We start from the raw sequence: 17,395 nt of genomic DNA, 5'->3' as shown, positions 1-17,395 counted from the left end.
GCTGTGATTATCATCAGTTATCTACTTTTATAACCTGCTGCTTATTAATGCTCTAGTGTTAAAGTTAGATAATACAGTGTGCAGATTTTGCTATAGTGGTGGCATCGCTATTGGTAGCTGAGCCTTCGGCTCCCTTGCTGCAAAAAAAAAAAAGAGTGCAGTCCTTTGTAGAGCTTATTGCGAACAAAAGAACACAAATACATTCAATTCCTGTCATGAATAAAGGAAACAAACATTTTACTGATGCAGGATGACTGTATGTGTGTTACATAAACCATATCAGGCCAAATAATGATGAAGTAGTGCTCACAGTGGTCCAACAGGCTAAGCGCTGCCACTATGATCAGGAGATTGCCTGTTCGAATCCTGTTCATGTAGCTTTCATGAACAAAATTCAATGTTTTCTGTTGTCAGTGACGCATCTTAATTAAAAGCATTCACATCTTAGCTCTCTTCGAGTAAGAAAAACACTAATGCACCTTAATGGAAAGTGGTAGAACCGGCTGCAGGTAGGTCACGGGGCCGTGGAGTGCAGCGGGCTCGCGCAGCGGTGAGAGCGCGGTGGCCGCCTATTGGTCAGCGCTTGCATGCCACGGTAGAAAGGGGGCTGTCCGAGGAGCCGCGAGCTCCGTAGAAAAAGTCGGGAGTGACAGAGAGGCCAGAGCCGCTGACAGCTTCAGCGAGAGCAGCCGGTCAAGGAGGGAGTCCTGGAGCCCGGGAGCGCCCACTCTTCACTCTTCAGCTTCCATCTTTCACACAGAGCTCTGTGTAGTTAACAGAGCGAAGTTGGAGACTTTTAGAGTAAACATTAGTTATAGTAAAGAAACAGAAGAAGACCGAGAACATGGCGAGTGGCTGTGGAGCAGGGGGACATCCCTGCAGTCCTCTCCTGACAGACGAGCTCCAGAGACCGGGGCTGATAACTCGGTAGTAGTAGTACACTGAGTACCGCGGGAAAGTTCTCTACTAGTTAGCCTACAAGCTACAGCGGGAGGTTCAGCCTGCGCTCCCGCGAGGAATGCTGAACTGCTTCGGTCACTGTGGTGAGTATAAGAGCCCTCTCTGGCTCCAGTGTTCGTGAGAAACTCGTAACCTGCTGTTTAGATTTTAGTTAACTAGTTAGCTTAGCCAGTTTTCTGTCTACTCACAGAGAGAATCTCTTGGTTTTAAATGCACGTTTCTGTGTATATAAAGTGGTTTAAAAGTTTTCCCCTTCATACTGTGTGACAGAAACGCCGGAAAAAGCTGACTTGCAACATGTTAACTAACGTAAGTGTAGCGAGTAAGTGTAGTGAAGAAGGTCTCAACCAACAACAAAAAAACTGATTTGCCATGGTTTGGTTATTAGCCATTAGCAAAAACCAAAATAACCAAAATAGAATTAACCTATAGTTAGAATGCCAGCTTCGTTAGTTTAACTAGCTTAGATAACGCTAGCAAAATATATTAAATAAAGATAAATAAAGTTTATCAGTTAGTGTTGAAATTGAAACGTGAAACGTTGATGTTATGGTTGAATCAACTTTGGATTTGGTGTTTTAATAAACCATAGCTCACTAAAACTAGAAAACGCCATGGTTAGCATAGTGTTAACAATAAACTTACATCACTGCAGTAAATCTGAGTATAAAGAATGTTACCCACCACTACCAATCTAATTCAGCATCTGATCTCAAAAACAACAGTAAAACAAATATATAATGAAAATGCCCTCGGGTATGCTGAAGAATTGGTGCCAAATTACAAAGCAATTACTGCAAATGGAATAAACCACTTTTTCACGCCTTCATTTAATCGTTTTTTGAAATTGTATGCTGATGAAATGTAAAATGCTAATTCAAAAGGCAGAAGGTTGAGGACATTATGTTAATTCAACCTTGTTTCAATGGTGAAACAACAAATGACATTACTTCAATCATATATCACAATAAGAATTTTTTGGCATAATGATAATAGAATAGCATAAAAAGATTTTACCCCTTTAAAGTCAACACAGTGTTTATAAATCGCTAAACACAGTTTGGAAAATATATACTTTTTTCTTCACATACTGCAGTCCACACTGTGTGTATGGAGTCACAGTTGTTGAAGCATTTGTCATTGCATGAATTGCTAAAATACTACTGTATACAAATAAATACAGTAGACAGTAGGCCTAATAAAGTTCATTACAAACAACATATTTAAAAAAATAACAAATCAGTGTTGAATCATCAAAAAAAAAAATCAATGTGCACAAATAGATCAACGTCATTTTAGTGCGTTAGAGATGGAAAAATGTTGATTAGACAAACATTTGCTATCTTTGTAACTAAGCTCTATGCCGAAACTTCAGTTCAGGCTTGACTTGACTCAGTCCCGTCTCAGTAGGCAGCATTTCTTGCATTTCAGACTCAGTGCTGTCCAGGAAATGACCCGGTTGTTACAATGGTTGTAACTGCTGTAGCAAAGCTATATATAATTTTAATTCAATTAGGCTGTAAATTTAAAATATTGGATTGATTAGTTTGTTGTTCAGAGCACAATTTTATATAGTAGGCTATTTTATATATATATATATATATATATATATATATATATATATATATATATATATATATATATATATATATATATATATATAATATGTAAGTATGTTCATAAAAGTTGAAGCCAGAGGTTGAGTGTAAAGTTAGGTTACACACTGTCTATACAGGCTTTAGAGATCTGTTCTGTGACTTGTGTTATTACTTCGTCTCTGAACGTAAACGGAAGTCAGAAATGTGTGCAGGCCTACAGATGCTCTGCAGATGCAAGACTAGCTTTATCTCTCAGCCCAGAGATTTATGAGCACTTGTTCTCACCACAAGTGTTTCGTTTTAGTCCTGCTTCTGCTGACAGAAAGTAGATTACTCAGAGCCCTTGTGAGAACGATCTATATAGTTTACAGGAATTTCTGTTAAAGTTATTGTCTGTTAAAATGAATTGTGTAATGAATTGGGAAGGAAAGTTACAGAGTGGTATACTGTTAGCTAAGATATGAGTTGTAACAGAAGTGAAACCCTACAATAGGCACTATACTGTCACTATAGCAAGTGTAAAATTGTGTCCTCTCTTTTATTTATGTTATTAAAACTGCTTTTATTATAAAGATTAGTTATTAGGTCTGCCACCATAAACCTTTATTTGGACATTATAAATAAATTGTGAAAATCCATATTTTTATTTTGAGTTACTTCTATGTGTATTATTGTATGTGCAAAGCTGGCAACTTGAGAGTGTTCCTATAGATTCACTTCCTGTCTCCGGTCAGGAATTAGGGAGTGGGCTTGTAGAATTCCATACCCCAGCTCCTTTCTGTTTAATTATGTTATTTAAGTCTAGTTAGGGCACGGAGAATTTGCACAACCCATAGAGCAGTTACAGGCTCTGTTATTTGTCTACTTTAATAGGACTCTTAATTAAACCTTGTGTAGACTGCTTAATTTCAAAAGTATCAAAAACGTGAACTGACACTTAAAGAGGCAGACCATGTAGATTTTAACAGTTTTGTTAACATTCTTGCACATATAGGTCCTATGTGTGTGCTGCTATCCTGTGAGAAGGATTAGCTGTAGCTGACTTTAACAGCGTCTTTCATCTGACCCTTAAGAGTTAGCTAGTTCTGTTAATCAGTGTTTCTGGTGACACAGATGACTTGTTCTGTTACTGTGTGTTTCGTGCCTGGAATGAGGCTCGTGTGTTTAAGCGGAGACCAAAAGCACAAGAGTGTGACCTCTCACAAGGTCACAGGGCCTCCGCTAATCTGATCTCCGCTTCAGGCGTCTGCGCTTTCATCAGGGGAAAAAAACTGATGGAACAAAATGGGTAAATGGAAATGTCAGTTTGTGCATATATGTGAGAGAAAAAGAAACTAAGAGAATATTAATGGATAAATAAATGAGCCATTTTAGCTTGTTTTCCATTCTTTTACTCAGTAGTTACTGTTTTCTCGGCTAATGCTGCAGATTAACCTTAGTTGTAAATGTAGTTGCTACAAAACGCACAAATATATAACTATATACCCTCTGTCCTTTAGTTAGTAAAACTAGAATGAGTGAAATGTCCAATAGATAACAGATAACTGTGAATAAATACCAATTATCATTCTCTTTTTTCCACTGCCAAAAAGCGGACATCCGATTTTAAGGAGGAATGCTTTGATGAGTGGGCCCTTGATCTGGGCAAAAATCAAAGTGGCACACCAGGTGACTGAGTGCTTTTCTCAGAACACACACACACACAACGATCACAGGAGCCCAGCCATCAAAACTCATCAACTCAACTCATCTATTTATGAGCCTTCACTTTTCCATCACCCTCTCATCCTCCTGTGATACACATCTGATTGATATGAAAAAAGTTAGGTAGATAGATGGATATAAACAGATTTGCACACTGTTCCACTGCTAGATCTGGATCTTGACCTTGTGATTTAGTTGTGGGTGTGCCTTACAATACATGTGAGTCTGTGACTGTTAAAATAAGAAGTTTGTCTTTCTTGTTAGTGGACACAGTGCTTAGAACTTTCCCAGGTTGGTTGTACATTGCTTTTATGATGGCGTTTGTTAGGTGATAAAGTAAAGTTTTACAATTATTTATGTTGCATAATCTAGTGCTGTGCATTTAATTGAAAATAACTCAAAATCAACATTTACAATATATAACTAATACATCATGATGTGTATCTTGTTGGTTGATTGTTTATTTATTTGTCATGGGTACATCTGTTAATTCTGTTAATGTTTTGCCAAAGTGTTTGTGTGTTCAAGCACTCTCTCCTTACAAACATACTACTGCATGTGTACTTATGTGACTCTGCCCATCAGGTCTGTATCAAGGAAGCAACATAAACGAGAACATTAAACACAGAGCCAACAACGGCTGTAGCAAAGAAAAATGCTGGTCAGAAAAATTATGGTTCATTATCATAAATGTTACGTTCATTTGTGATATTGTTTTAAGTTTAAATCACACAACACTAATGTAAACTGCGCCCTGATACTGACACACCAGCAGGTCAGTGCTTTAATGGTCAGCCAGCCAAGAGAAACAAAGGAAATTAGATCTGTTCTACTGCAAGACCCCTGCATGGTTCCTCTTTAGCGTCACTTATTAATGTGTCTCTCTCACAGCTGAGCTGACGCCACCAACATTAGTGTCAGCTAGCCGTGAGGACTTGAATAGGGCCAATCAGAGAGAGTGTACTGGAGGAAGCTGTGGGTCTCACAAACTCAGACCTCCCCTCCCCTCTCTATCTCTCTGGTTCACTCTCTCTCTCTCTTGGTCTCTCTCCCTCAGTTTCTCTCTCTCTCCTTCCACCCCTCCCCCTTCGCCTCACTGTGTGCTATACGGTTGCTAAGTGCTAAGAATCTGTGGAATGCAGGATTGCAGTGTTCTGATAAAGTTTGCTTTGTTCCCGCCGTGACCTGAACGCTGGGAGGGATATGGGACCCTGAGAGTTTCACTGAAGCACAGCACCAGTGTGTGTTTGTGTGTGTGTGCGCACACTGTAATACATGCACACATGTCCCTACCGCATACTGAAGCCAACAAGCCACAACTCATGTATGCCTTGTTCAATTGACTCCAAACATTGTAGTCTCGTAACTAAACTGCACTCTGAAATAACAGCTGGATGAAATCCTGTAAGGCCTGCAGTATGCATTACATTAGAAAAACAGTGTAGTTATCTTAGCTGAAAGGAACCGTAAGTATAGAACAAATTGTTATTTCAGGAAGATTATATCATTCTATGTTATTCTTTTTTCCCACCGCACCACTCGAGAGCTGACCTTTTCTACCAGGTTTTTCAACTACAAAATCGATTTTCATTAGAAATGTCCCAATTTGATCAAGTGTGTCAAAAATGATTTTTGCCTTCTGTGTCCTCTATTGATAATGTACATCATTATTTGTAAGTTGCTTTAGATAAACGCGTCCACTAAATGTTAAGTAATGTAATGTTATGTAATACATATTTGAAAGGATCAGGTATCAGTTATTTTACTTTCAGTTCAGTTCTAAGATTTTATTTAACCATGGTGCACAGGGAGCCATCTAATGTCCTCATTGCAGTATTCAGGAGAGTTCTTAGAATATAATCAACAGATTATAGTCTGTAGTGTTGAACTATTTAAAAAAATATCTTAAACTTTCACAGAAATACTCGTTTTACGCAATTTATTTACAGATGGATGAACTGCACACATTTGTTTTTAAACCAGCACTGAATAGCACATTCAGAAGCGAGTTGAGGCTAATGCTAATACATTACTTTATAATCATTTAGGAATTATGAGTGTTTTTTTTATGACAGCAGTGCAGACTTGAGCTTACTTGTTCAGTAACTCAAAAATATTATGCTATGATGGTATTTATTTTGCCTATTGTGTTTCATTGTGATCTAATATTTTATTTTGTTGTCATTCTATGATTCTATAATTTTTGTAGAAGCCAGTGAAGAATGCCTCCCATTGAGTATGTTCAGTTTATCTGTGACCGTTTCCTTGAGTCTTTCCCCCCCAAAACGTTTCTGACAAAGAAAACACCAGAAGAACATGAGACACAACCTCACACTGCCACTGCCTAATGTCTCACATTACCATGTTAAAACACACACACAGCTCCCTGGAAGGCATACACAGCTTCAGGGTGAGAGCAGTTGTCTGGAAAGGATAAGCTTGAGAACAAAATGGAGGCCATGCCATGAAGACATGGCAGAGGTACATCCTCCCTGATGACCTTCTGTAAGTCACGCAGTCACATTATCATTGGCAGGCTGACTCTAGCAGACTTGGTGTAGGGAGGACGCAGGCGGAGCTCCAAAAACGCAAGCTAAGCCCTTAGAGCACAAGGGTCATAACAGTCCAGTTTAGAGGGTAAACAAGCAGATAGATTCTTTGTGACTCAGAATTGCAGGGAGTTGGTACAGAGCAGGTTCTGTGTCTGTTTGTGTGTGTGTGTGTGTGTGTGTGTGTGTGTGTGTGTGTGTAAAGGAGAAGGCCCTGGTCTGCAGGGACACTTTGCGTGTGAAGCTTCATCAGATTTGCCCTCTGTGGGAGTGTCATGGCAAAACAAACGGCTTCCACTGACTCTCCTCTGGTGTTTTCAGTGTAAATACGGCATTTCTGCATCCCATGGCAACGGGCCCTCATGGTATCTGACGGAAAAAAAGATATGCTGGTGGGATAAATGCAGTTAAGACAAATTTAAGTTAAGCTACCAAAAATAGTAAAATAGTTTGGACTGATGCCACAGAAGAGCCACTTTTGGTTCCCTAAATAAATTAATTATTAATGTAGAATTAATGTATTAATATATAAATAGTATCTTGTACATAGTGTCAGGGTGTGTGATTATATAGGCATGTAGTTTACACAGTGACAGTCAGTTAGTTACAGGCAACCATTACTTCCATTAATTATGTATACTACAGTAGTATACACTGACATGCCAAAAGTCATGGGATAGCAGTAAGTCTGTTCACAATATGTTACTTCTGGGAATGGCTTAAGTTGTGTATAAGTTGTGAGTTGTGTTGTTTTCTGAGTGAGGTTGGACACTGAATAGCATGCTCATGCCAAGGTAATGGATATGTAAGGTTTTTTAATGCTTATTGATGCACAGTGAGTGTGGCACGGTGGTGAAGTGGCTAGTACTGTCGCCTCACAGCTAGAAGACATGTATCAGTAGATGTCACCATCAAGTGGATATGAGCAAAACATTTACTGCTAGCGTATTTGTCAAATTAGGAGCTGCCACTTTAAGACATTGCATACTGTATGACATCCTTAGCATGTGCTCTACCCTCAGCTAACCTCAGTCTGGAAGCCAGAGTGAAGTGTTTGACATCTCAGATGTGTTACAATTTTAAAAATAAAAATTTCAAAGAGAATTGTTTAAATTTCTTTAAAGCAAATCTCTCTAATTTAAAGGTTCTTTATGTTTTTTGGACGTACTGCTCACAAGTTACAAACATTACACTTCTTTTGTCTTGTATTTGCTTTAATTTCTGTCAGTTTTTCTTAAAGTATGGTCATGTATTTGTGCACAGTCCTCTGTGATTACCGTATTTTTCGGGCTATAAGGCGCACTTAAAATACTTATTTTTTTCCCAAAAATCGTCATTGCGCCTTATAATGCAGTGCGCCTTGTGTATGTATTTTGCTTGTGTTTACTGACCTCGATTTTATGTGGTACACGGCGCTCTGTTGTGCAGAATTCCTCACCCACGCCAGAAAAAGATCCCCCTCTTGGGCTAGCGCGCGGTTACCTTTGACTGCCGTACTGCCTCTCGGCTGTGGCTCAGGGTAGCTAGTTTCCACTGTAGCTCCGTGGCCAGAACAAGGTGCCGGTAAACTTTCCTTTCCACCCGTTCTGGGGTAATAGCACAAACTGTTTCTTTTTAGCGCCCACTTCTAAGTAAAGTTAACCTCTTAACACGCGCTGGCCCACCGGCGGGCCAGAAATATTTAATATTTCATAACTGGCTGTGTTTCTGAATAGTTATGAACAGTTACAGGTTCAATATAGACATCCAATATACAATTTTAAAGCTTAGAATCTCTGCTTTTGAGCTATTTAGCCTATTTAGCGGAATATCCTTTCAGAAAATAAACATTTAGGGCGAAATATGCCTTGGTTATGATTTTAATAATTCATAACTCTCATATTTGCATTTATCGTTCGTCCATATTTCATCGAATGCGGTCATGTCATACACCATTCGAACCGTCTGGCTCTCCGGATTCCAGAACTGTGCTTTTACTGTAGGATGTATGTTTCATGAATTAGAGCTGCGTCAGAGCGCATGTTTCCAGTAATAAAAGGCTCTCCTTTTGTTCGGTCACTGCCGCCACCCCCCGAACACACACCCGCGCTCAGCCACAGGTCCTACCTTCAAAACGCGTCCAGACTAAAGAGAATCCATCAATCCAGTCTCCTGTAATCCACAGTTATATCCAAACAGCGCTGGAAATCACTTCATCCAGAAATGAAACTTATCCAATCTTTATCTCTGTTTTAAAACCGTTTTATTCACCGAATTCGGCACAACACGCTATTACAGTCAGAAGCCTCGCGGAGTAATACGTACTTGCTGTGCTTCAACATAATATTATGGTCTGTCGGAGCGTTGCGGCTACCGTTGTCAGGAGCGTCGCGGAGTAATACGTACTTGCTGTGCTTCAACATAATATTATGGTCTGTCGGAGCGTTGCGGCTACCGTTGTCAGGAGCGTCGCGGAGTAATACGTACTTGCTGTGCTTCAACATAATATTATGGTCTGTCGGAGCGTTGCGGCTACCGTTGTCAGGAGCGTCGCGGAGTAATACGTACTTGCTGTGCTTCAACATAATATTATGGTCTGTCGGAGCGTTGCGGCTACCGTTGTCAGGAGCGTCGCGGAGTAATACGTACTTGCTGTGCTTCAACATAATATTTTGGTCTGTCGGAGCGTTGCGGCTAAGTTTAATTTAGTGCGCCTTATAATCCAGTGCGCCTTGTGTATGGACTAACACTAAAAATAGACCGTTCACTCATCGTGCGCCTTATAATACGGTGCGCCTTATAGTCCGAAAAATACGGTAAGTGATATGTGTCATGTGTACCTGGGGGGGGCTCATGTAGCAGTGCCATGTGGGCTACACAGTGGTGGCAATGGAGGGACGGCGAACGTCTGGCAGTAGGGGCTACTGTAAACATCCTTGACTGGAAGCTGGTGCGTAATATGGAGCTTTCAGTCGGATGTTTGCAGCAGCCAACTGCCATTACCACTGCTCAAAACCTTTAATGATGGGTGGAATGACATGGATTGACACAAAGGACACCAAGGTAACTACAAATTAACCTGCTAACCTTAGCTAACTGAGCTAAATGTAACATTGCATCGTTCCAGTAGAAAAATTTAATTTGCTTTTGTTTTATTTTGTATAAAGAGTGTGAAGTAGGTTTATATCTGGATATAGAGCTTTATATGTGGATCTTTAGCCATGTATCTGCAAATTACATGTTGGATTCGATTTCTCTGCTGTCTCATGGGGTGAAAAAGTAAATCTAATAGAATGTTAGCACAGGGACACTTGCAGTGAGTCCTGGTCAGGGCCAAAGTGCTGACTCCAGAGGCAGAATGTCAACTTCGGGGGCCGAGGGCTGCCATTTGTGTCAGATTAACACCTCCAGTCATGTAAAGCACATTCCAGCCTGGCACCTGTGGAGAGCTAAAACCCAGATTATTGCTGCTGCCTCTGTGCTCCCTCTCCCCTTCTCACTGTTTCAGAGGCTGTAATACAGGCCTGGTGCTGTGGCCTCCTCTCTTTCCCGCCTCCTGTATGAAGTCTCCCACAGGGAGCACAATGAAGCCCACAGAAATATGATTCTGGAGCGCGGCCTCTGCTCCGTAATGGGACACTTGCCAGCCTGCCTTGTTCAAAGAGAGAATGGTTACATGGGGAGAGATCTTTGAGTTGATTCTCTTACTCTTTTGCATGGCTGAGTATGATCACTGATTTATACATGGTCCCAATTTGATTAACTTCTGATTTGAGTAGATTTTTTTTAGATATTACAGTTTCTTCATTCTTTATGGAATCTTCATTGGTATTTTAACTCAATTTTAGCTTTTTATTTTGTGCTGTGCTGTGGTCTAAGATTTGGCATCTATTATGTTTCATGTACTATTTTATGTGGATGTTTTGACAACAGACTCAAGCCTTTATCTTTAGCCTCAGATGCTAAAGATATAGGCCATGTACAGTGTTTACTGATTTTTATAATGTACAGGCCCCTCATGAACATGGCTTTTGACTAATACTGGGGTAGTGATTCAGGGCAAGGCAGGCGGGCAGCCAGAATGGTATACACATATATCATCGAAAAATTGGCTAATTGTAATAATGGATCTTGAATTTAGTGGATACTTCAGATACAGACTGTGACTGTTTTTATTGGTTATGATTAAATTAAATAATTAGGCTTGTGAATCAGTAAATGATTTAACTGTAATTTGAAAGATAGCAATAACCGAGACTCTTGTTGGTAAGCTGTTTGCTCGCAGGTTGTGATAGTGTTACAGAGTTTTAGGTCTGTATAGTTTAAAGCTATAGTTTTTGTTTGTGTGTAGCTTCATAACCTTACTGTATTTTGACTGTTATTAAATCCAAATGATTAATATTTATTTTAGGAACACCAGGTTTCAGCACTCTGGACAGCTCTCTCAGGATGTGACATTGCAGTGACCCAGTCCCTGGGGTGAGACAGAGTCCTCTGGGATGTTGGCTGATTGGTAGTTGTCACTTCCCACTCTGTCTCTTTTCCCTCTGCAGTAACATGTCTCCTACTGTCCTGCTGGTTTCTTTTTGTGTTCAGGAAAGTCTGGCACATAGACTGATTGGTGTGACTGGAAACACAAGTTTACAAAGTGATAAGAAGAAAAGGTACCACTGGAAGAAGTGAGGGAATGTTTGTACAGTTAAGCAAACAGTTAAAAGCAGACTAATGATAAACATTTAATTATTTCCCATTCAGCAACCTTACTATGCTTATCAGTGCACATTTACAATGGAAATGGTTCTTAGGGTGTTGAGATGCTAAGGGAAGTATTCGGAACACTTTTACTTTTTGAGCCTGCTTATTGAATTGATGTGCACTTATGTGTGATAAAAATACGTGTGTTGTCAATTGTTCATAAATTACCTAATTTACTGCCCACAACATAAAGTATGTCATAAAATTCATTATTTCACTTATAATGGGCAGTGCAATGGATTTTAATGATGATGACTGGTGGTGTCCATCTAGATTTGTTCATATGTACAAACAAAGCGACTCTGGTGACTGTTTTGGGACAAATGGGACATACATACTAGGTCTCATGATACGTGGCATGTTGGTGTATATAAAACTGAGTGATGACTATGAATGAATATAAAGTACATTTTTCTTCAATAGCAAAATATACTGAAACTATCTCAGATCTCAGCTTACTCTCCAGGGACACAGACAATCCTTCATTACATAAACAAGACGATGCTCCCTTGAGAATAATAATGGCGGTTGTTCCTATTGTTGCGTTTCCCTGTCATGGCTCTCCTCTAGATCTTTATCACTTTGTCTCAGTCAAATGATAGAGGAATGTTTTTACCATCCATATAGCTGCACATATTCTTACTATATTTCACCTATTCTGTACATATTCACTATATTTCATCCCCCAACATTCTTTCTGACCCCCCTCCTATCTCTGTCCCCATAGGCGAACTCCATGTCCGATGACTTTTCCCACAAGAACCACTGAAGACACACAGAAAGAGGGGAGCAAAAATGTGTGTATGTGTATGAGAGTGAGTACTCTTGTCCAGTAAGAGGAAACAAGCCTAAAGAATGTGAAAAGCTCCCATTCAGGCGGGTTCACAGGGTCTGGGAGTGGTCACATCCTTGAGGGAGGGGGGGGAGCTCCTGGACCGGTGCCAGGAGAACCATGCAGGCCAATGAGATGACATGGGTCTGTGTGAGCAGCACCCAAAGCCACTGCCCCTCCCCCCTCGTCCCTTAAGACCTCCAAGCAGCTACAGTGTCCTTCTTCTTTATTTACCCAAACAAATAAAGCCTGTGTGCTGTATGCAGCCTGTGCCTCTCGCAGTCCCCCAAGAACACCGCTCAGTCAGCCAGCAAGCAGCATGGTCAGGAATGCAGCTCTAATAATAGAAGGTGCCCATTATCTCAGAGACTAATGGCCAGCATGAGCAGATTCCTGAAGGACATGGAAGTGACGCACTTTCACCCACTTCGCTTCCACTCTTTCACTTCCTGCTTGATTTACTGATAGATTGCTGCCAAAAGCTTATAGGAGGCCTCATATCTAGTAGGAAAATTTAAGATTAAAGAATGGATATATTACAAATATTATCATTGTCAGAATTACTTGCACCACCAATAATACAGCACAACATAAAATAAAGGATTGGAATCCTGGATTTCCTGAATACCCAGGGATAAGCCTAGTTATGAACTGGATAATTTCCTTTCAGTTAAAAATGTCAGCCTCTGTTTACAATACTGCATAGTCCCAAACTTTGCTTAATCCCTGTCTTTGGAAACAGGCCAAAAAGCATATCAGGTAGGTTATATAATAACAGCCTCAGCTCAGCTATATGAAGCCTATCGTTAACGTAAGCATAATAAATAGCTAGGCTTTGAAAGCATAAAGCATGTGTGGAAGTTGCTATTATGCTGGTTGTGTGGGAATACACTGGCATGCCAAAAGTCAGGGAATAGATATTGGCAATTAACATTACGTAATCCACAGTGTTGTTTGTGTCAGGACTATAGCAAAGACGAAATAACAACCCTCAGTTAACAGCACAGGGGAGGATAATGATTGTTACCCGCAGTGTCTGGCTAGAATTGTCTGTGTGAGCAGACAAACGACTTTACATTTAATGCAGGAGGCCACACACTCATATCCTATAGATCATTGCAGTATTCTTTAGCTTCCATGGCCATGGCAAAAGTCATAGGACACTGTACTAGTTTCTGTTCTGTGATATTTGGAATTTGAATGTATGTTGAAGATTTAGACTTGTTCATTTTAAAGGCTTCGTAGGTTTTGAAGGATTTTGAAAGTGGTGTTGTGCTATCTGTACCTCTTCTGTAAAGGGTTAATTGGGTAGAGAGGCTATCTGAAGGTCTCCAAGGTGTCCAAGCTATGCCATTTCCGCCTGACCCAGAAGCCGTGTTGAGCATCAGGGAGTGTAAACATCCTACACTCTCAGCTGGAGCTGAGACGGAGGCCGGGAGTGGGGTGTTTGCGCTCTCTGGCTCAGAGATGCCATGGCAGAACCAAGGAAGGTCAGGTAACACCATGGCGGGAACTGTCTCAGCGTCACTTTCTGTGTGTATCTCTTTTTCTCTGCGTCTCTCTTTTGCATAAAGGGTTTCTGAGGCGAATACGGGTGGTTTGAAGGACAGAGGAAACTGAGCTCTATTGTGAGGAGTGACGCAGGGTCTAGAGGTGAGCCTGCAGGGTCTCTTTGAAGCTCTCTGACCAGGCAGGGTGGGACAGCTCCAAAATGCCTCCAAAGCACTCCCACCCAGACTAAGCTGTTGTCACGGCGACTGAGTGGCCCGAGAGGAAATGGCTATTTATACCCTCCAGAGCACAGAGAGAGGCACCCTTCCGAAGGGCGGCTCTCTGCTCGCTTCCTTCTTTCTTCGAGCTGGGTTTGGGCCTTTTCAGAGACAGCACAAACAGCACTATTTAAAGTGGGGATTCAGACAAAGAAAAGTAGTTTGCACAATAATCTCATCGCTCCAAGAGTAGCCTTGATGTACAAAAAGTTGATTAGTCTCTGGTACTTCATTTCTTAAGTAGCTATTGAGTTAATGGAAGCTAATAATCAATAATCAAATTGTTTCTTAAAACATTGTCTCAGACGGGGTTTCTCAAATGGTTGGACACTGTTGGGCATGCTGTTTATCTATAAAAATGGTCAAAAGTACATTAGATAGCCACATAAAATAGTGATACTAAAGTTGATCTATTCTTTTGTTCAATAAATTAATTCAAATGTTGCTAAGAGGTGACTATAACTGCCCATTACTTTATTGGCCTAAATTGGAAATTTACCATGTTAGCTGTAGTGTGATATGATCTTAAATCAGTATCACAATTACCAGTAATTGAACATTTTGTCTCAATGATAATTGAGCACTTTAAACAAAAATTCATATACCAACCATTTCTCCCTTTTGGAAGAAATCACTTATTTTCTTTGCTATCTAAAGTTATATTTTTAACTGCCTTCATTATGTATGCACTATGAGTCTATATAAAGCACATTAAAAAATTTTTAAATGAAAAAGTTATCAAAATAAAAAACGAACTGAAAATAGTGGAAAATTATTGTTGGAAGTGCTCAAAAAATATACAGTTATTAAATATACAGTTATGAACAAGTTTGAGTTGTCCACCAAGTTGTACATCATGTGACTACATTAGTATGTTTTTCATGACATTGTACTTGAATAATTGTAATGGAACTAAAAAAAAAGATATACATGATAAAAGAAAGATTAATTTGTTCAGAGGTTGACTACATTAGAGGCACTCAACTTTCAAGCTTAAATGTTTGCTTTATTGCAGAGTTTTGTGGTACTTCTAGCATCATTCCCTGTATGCCTTTCTACTTTAGGTACCTGGCTCTGGTTGCTGAAGCCTAGACACACACACACACACAAACACACACACACACCTGGCATTGTCCCAGCATCACTTGCCATCTCCACTGCTGTGCTTGGCTGTTGATTTGTTTCCTCTCTTCATCTTTCCCCTAGTGACAATCAGGGTGCATGCCTGGCTATTTTCTGGTTCCCACCCTCTCCCACTGCAATTATCATGGTCCACTTTTATACACTGATGTCAGTACTTCACCTGTACCCTTGTGCTCCACTAGGTGGCAGACTATATCAAGTAAAGTAAAGTAGTTTTCTTGCCAATACTGCTTATGTACAGTACATAAAGAGAATTGAAATTTACTTACTCTCCTTCCCAAAATTTACAGAAAGTACAGCAAAATGCGATTATAAATAGATTTAATGTATATCTATATGTAATGAAAACATGATGGTTGATTATAACAGTGGCTGTTGCAGTTAAACTTTATGCATGAATGTCTGGGCAGTCAAGGCGCAAATAAAGGAAAAAGTGTCAAGTGAATTTCACAAAGCTGTTTAGGACAGATATATCTACCTAAAGATTCCAACAGTTGTTTTGGATTACTGTACCTCTCCGATGGAAGTTGTATTAAATTCTCAAACAATAATGCATTTTAAAAATAATTTAGATCACATATTTTGATTTAGCATTGTATTAACAAATGAATGTTCAGATTGTGGGGTTAGAATTGTTTATTATCAGAAAATATATTTTTTCCAGCTCACAAGAGCCCATAAGGGGGCATCAGAGTTCTGTTTATGGAGCAGCGAAGACTGTCCTATACCCATAACAGCCTTTCTTAGAATATAAAAGCATACATTTCACCAAAGTAAAGTCTCAGAAGATAAGTTGTAGTTAATTCAGGATTGCTCTGTCCTTTTGTTTGACAGTGATGTGACAACTTTCCTCCGCAAGTGAACTGTGGAAAGGAGAGCTGGAATGAGATTTGTGCTGCGAACAGAAGAGAGGAAAGCATAGACACCATAGTGGAAAGGATGTATATGATATAAGGTATGTTATAATGTAAGGAATATCAAAGCATTAGCGGCTGTAATGTTTACTTAAACAAACAAAAATGTGAGCTGTTTTAATATCATCTTGTAAAGACCTGTAATTCAAATGCACATTTTAACCAGGGAAGCACCAAAAATTTGTCTGAAAATAATAGAGCAATAGAGCACACCGAACAATGATATTTTTGATGTTAAAATGGTCATTGTTCAATATTTTTTTTACTTAGGCTACATTTAGGCTATTTAATTTATGCATTGATAAAAACAATGGCAAAAAAACTGGTATTTTATTTTCTGTCCAAATTTTTCATATTGGTGCATTTCTTATTTTAATCTAAACATTACTTTTAATGTCATTCTCTTTGCTAAATAATCCTATATAATTTGTATTTAAAATAAATAAAGACTTCTATGATATATCACAGTATTTGGATACACTTCCAGGGGTCCATTGAGTAAACATATGTAAAGCAAATCCCTTGTATCTCTAAAAGGGCCTAACTTTTTAAAAGAGAATGAAAAAAAAAACAAAAAACATTTTAAGTGAAATTAACTGAAATTTCTTAATATTTAATGGAGATGGAGATGCAAAGTTTTTGCAAGACAACACTGTAATGCCTTTGTTGTGATGTAAAGATGTTTTTGTGTTCAATAAACTTCAGTGAACTTGTCTCCTTGTTTCCTGTGTTGTAATTCTCTGCAGCTCATGTTGTTTGGTAATGGTTTGACAGCACAAACTCAGCTACTGTAACAGCTGTGCTGAGTTGAGTTTCGGGGGATGTCCACACTCAGCCGAAACTGAGGAACCGAAACTCTGCCGTCTGTTTGCAGAAAGATGTTCAGTCGCTGAGCTATCACTGTGTGTGGAGTATGATAGAACAGCAAAGCAGTTCTCGATAAGCTCAGTTTATCCGCAGCAGGAATGCAGATTGATATCCAGCTAACAGTAGAAAAGAATCTGCTTTCTGTTTGATTTACAGATCAGCTCAGATCTCTTCGCCAGATAACCTCTTTGGAGGCAGTGATCTGTGTTTTTGAGGAATACTGCAGCAATTTCCAGCTAAATCAGATACACCTGTATGTAATACTTGGATGAGAGTAAAAAAACCCACTTACACAAAACACTTACTGTAGTCACTATTGATGGGA

The 17,395-nt window shown here is 39.5% G+C and overlaps 1 long non-coding RNA gene across 1 annotated transcript; it reads left to right on the top strand.

Moving 5' to 3' along the window:
- The first annotated feature begins 626 nt into the window (after positions 1-626).
- On the top strand, positions 627-16,916 carry LOC103031925 (uncharacterized). The gene is made up of 3 exons (XR_007440069.1): positions 627-1,043; positions 12,273-12,360; positions 16,124-16,916. It is a non-coding gene; the product is annotated as an uncharacterized LOC103031925 (long non-coding RNA).
- Positions 16,917-17,395: the final 479 nt, after the last annotated feature.

This window comes from Astyanax mexicanus, chromosome 7 (assembly GCF_023375975.1).
Source record: "Astyanax mexicanus isolate ESR-SI-001 chromosome 7, AstMex3_surface, whole genome shotgun sequence".
Lineage (NCBI taxonomy): Eukaryota > Metazoa > Chordata > Actinopteri > Characiformes > Acestrorhamphidae > Astyanax > Astyanax mexicanus.
Note: the sequence above shows the minus strand (reverse complement) of the source record. Positions and strands in the feature narration are given on the sequence as shown.